The following is a 4,111-nucleotide window of genomic DNA, read 5'->3' as shown; positions in this document are numbered from 1 at the left end:
AAAAAAAGAAAAAAAATCATTATTCTCAGAGGTAGTATAAAAATTGAACAATGCAAAATTACACAATGAAAAATATACACCTCATGAGGGAAAGAGATTTAGAGAAACGGCAATAAACACATTGGTGTCATAAAAAAACAGATACCAGGTCATAGGAGATGACTCGCTGGGTAAAGGACTTGCTGTACAAGCCTGAAGATCCACAGTCCCTACATAAGAAGTAGATGCTACCAGAATTACACAGTAAAACCCTCTATGTAGTCATGCTACACCACACACACTGGATACAAGAACACAAAACGTGGAGAAAGCAACTGGAACTGAGCTGGAAGCTTCCTTTTGGCTGGCTATCATTTACTGTTTCTGGAGGTGCTAGGCAGGCTTTTCAGGGATTAATGTAATCAGTGATCCCAGCCAACTGTAGACTATTTGTTTCAATGCTGACCTGACTGGTGACATGCGATGTCCTTCTGTATACATATTACTTTTATTGGTTGATTTTAAAAGCTGTTTTGGCCAGTGGCTTAACAGAGTAAAACCAGGTGGGAAATCCAACGGGAGATATATAGAGAGAGTAGGCAAAATCAAAGAGATGCCATGTAGTTGCTGAAGAAGAAAGATGCCTAGAACTTTACCCGGTAATCCACAGCCTTGTGATGATACTCAGATTAATATAAATGGGTTACTTTAAGATATATGAGCTAGCTAGACATATGTTTGAGCAATTGGTCAGTGTTGCGATTGATATATTTTCTGTGTGATTATTCAGGTCTGGGCAGTCAGGAAACAAACGAGCAGTCTCTGTTTACAGCCTGGCAAGGTATCCTCGCCAGCATCATAAATGTTCTTGGACTAATCAGCTGCTCCCTGATTGGATTTGAGGACCCTTGGATGGGAGAGTACATGTTACTTGTTACTACAGCACTAGTCAGAAGCCTATGCATAAGGAACTCACAGGCCCTTTCAGGGAATCTACTACTGATATTTTGCCTAATGGATATGTAAACGACCTTCTAAACCCTTCTGCTTATACTCATGCATTAGTGCATCTCTCAGCCTTGTTCAGAGAAACCTCTTTTGCCAGTGGGCATCTATCAGAGAAAGGAGTTTATAACTAGTCGAAGTTATTTCTAAAAATGCTGAGTCCTTGATCTGAACTGGAACATTTATGACACCCCTCTCAAAAAAAAAATCTCAAAGGACACAGTATTAGACTGTGTAGCTAAAAGATGAAGGTGAGTGTGGTGAGATAATATGTTCTAGATATGGCATGACTACTACAGTCAGGAATACACATTGGCCATGAATGCCTATATAAGGGAGGAGGGAGATGGGGACAAGATAGACACACAGAGAAAGGCAGTTGTGGGGAGGGAGAAAGAGAAAGGGAGGACAAAGATGGAGGAGGGAAGAGAGGGGAAAGGACATGAGGATAAATGGATGTGGGAAGGTGGTCAGGAGGGGTGGGATACAAATGAGAGTTTAATCGGAGAGGAAGACTGTGATCATAGTGCAATGCATACAAGGATGGCGCTGTCAAAATTAAAAAATATTATAAAAGGATTTGTCAAGGTCAGGACTGGCAGCACATATCTGTAAACTCAGTTTTGTGGCGTGGCACTGAAATTGGCAAGTCCTAAGGGACTAACTGGACAGCCAGTCTAGACAGTTTTTGGTTCAGTGAGACACCTTGCCTCAAACAATAAGATAGTGAAGGAATTCAGGAATTTATCTCAACATCAGCATCCATGTGCTTCCACACAAGATAGTTTACCCACTCCCCGGACACATATAATATACAATATACATACAAAAAACAGATAGCAGTGAAAACACAGTTTTATTTGTGCTGATGGTTAAAAAATAAACAATACAATACACATGGTACTTTGAGGAAATACAAGTGTGTTTATCTGAAGTGGTTAAAAAGGGTTATCTGAAGCCAGATGTAAAGTGTTGTCATTAAATGTGGATAGGTGTGTCTGATGGACCTTAAGGTGTATTTTATATATTACCTGCAGCTCAAATGAGTTCAGTGAAATTTTCTATATTCATCTCATGTCTCTTGCTGATGGAATCATGCTCAGGCAAACGCAAAATTCATGTTATGCTCAACCTGTCCCCTAATATATCAATTGCAGTGAAACAAATTCACATTTTCAAAATGGATGTTATAATACAAGTAACTTACAGCTGTTTAGCTAGTAAGAATGTGGAAGACAGTGGCAGGCAGTATAGAGTATTATCAAGGACATTCAGCTTCTAATACAATCCCTGGGCCTCCTCCCTCTGTGACTATTAAGGCTTACACCTACATCTAAAAGAAATCATCTTTATATATTTTGCCTTTTGTTCCAAAAGCCTAAAAGTAAAATAGAAGAAGCTGCATGGTCTGCTCATCTTCCAGTATAAGTGCCCTGAACCAGCTGACTTCCCAAACCATAAAGGACAAAGGAGGCTTCAGAGAGCTAACTGACACTGAGAAAACCTTCTCAGCCACCATTGCCTAATGACTGAGCACACAGAAATGAACAGAAAAACAGCTCTGAATATCCATTTTAATTACTTCCCTTGCATTAGTGCTTTTCCATATCTGATTCCTTCCACCTAGAGTAACCCCATCTCATTCCCATTAGAAGTGGTTTTAAAAATGCAATCACTCTTTCCTATCTACAGGTTCAACACTTGCACAGCCAAACAGGAGGGACTAAATACAATTGCGGAAGATCCAGAAAGTTCCAAAATTCAAAACTTGAATTTGTTACACAAGTAAGGAGATTTCAGAAATGGAGCTAAGCACTACACAGTGGACCAGGATGAAATGATAGCCAAGCATTCCTGCTGTGACCTGCTGCAGTCCTCAGGCCCTCTCCAGCACCTACTGTTAAGTACTGCCCACCTATGTCTCTTCTGTGTACTGTGTAGGCAGGTGTAGGGGAGGTTCATCTGTGTAATTTACCAACTTTTGTTCTTGTTATTATTCTCAAAAAAATATAGTGTGCTGACTATTCATCACTATTAGTATTCTGGGAAAGGTTTAAAGTACATGGCAACACATATGCATTGGTTATGTGCAAACCTGTACATAAGAGACTTGATCTAAAAATCTAGGAATCCTTATGACATCCTGGAGCCAGTCCCTCATGGAAACTAAGAAACTATCTACAAATTATTTATCTCCAAATTACCTAATACTCTGCTTCAAAGGTAGAATGTAAGTAATTGTTCTCCTATGCAATTTGCAGCTGCAATCTTATTTAAGACCAAGGTGGAGTTCAAGAAAAAAAAAAGCTTAGAAGTTGACCAAACCCTCCTATTTTTTTTTAACCACAACTCCAATGAAAAGAGAACATTCTCTAGCCTTGGAGTTTTAGTTCCTGCAGACTCCAGTCATCAGCTGCTGTCACCATTAAACAAGAGTAGCAGAAATCAGAAAATGAAAAGAGGAAACGACAGGGGCTTCTGTACTCTCAGTGAGTTTTTCTATTCTTTGAGTCAGAATTATATCACTTCTTTTAGATCACTCTCTATCAGTACTCTGAAGTGCACTAAAAAGTTTCCAGAACAGAGTTCAGGTCAGGACATGACAAAAGAAAAACAAATGGTATGCAGGAACACAGGATATACTTGATGCTGTGACACTTTTGAAGGCTGCCACTTCCTCAGTTGGCCACTATTGTCCTGAGTGCTCAATTCATTCAAATCTCATTTTATAGCTTTATGCAGTGGGAACGAGAAGGTAGAATGTGCTTTGTCCATCTAATACTGAACTTGAGCCCCATGCTTGATGATAGAAAACAATCATCTAATTTTGCTGTTCTGTTTTTCCCCAAAGGCTTCCTGATAACAGAGGGCTGGCGTCCAAGTATAGAGTTTGGCATAATTATTCCAAAATATACTAAGACCTTAACTATGAAACTCACCCATCCCTAGAGTCCAAAATCAAACAAAAAGGTTTGGCAGCCTATACTAATGGCTAAGGGCTCAAATACCCTCTTCGGTAGTATCATTTTTACCAGAGGCCTTTTGATAGCATGGGAGAGATTCTAGAAACAGTAATAAAGGGACATAAACACACCACACACACACACACACACACACACACTATATA

This window comes from Alexandromys fortis, unplaced genomic scaffold (genome assembly GCF_014885135.2).
Source record: "Alexandromys fortis isolate MF-2015 unplaced genomic scaffold, M_Fortis_MF-2015_v1.1 scaffold_224, whole genome shotgun sequence".
NCBI lineage: Eukaryota > Metazoa > Chordata > Mammalia > Rodentia > Cricetidae > Alexandromys > Alexandromys fortis.
This window is presented reverse-complemented; position numbering follows the sequence as displayed.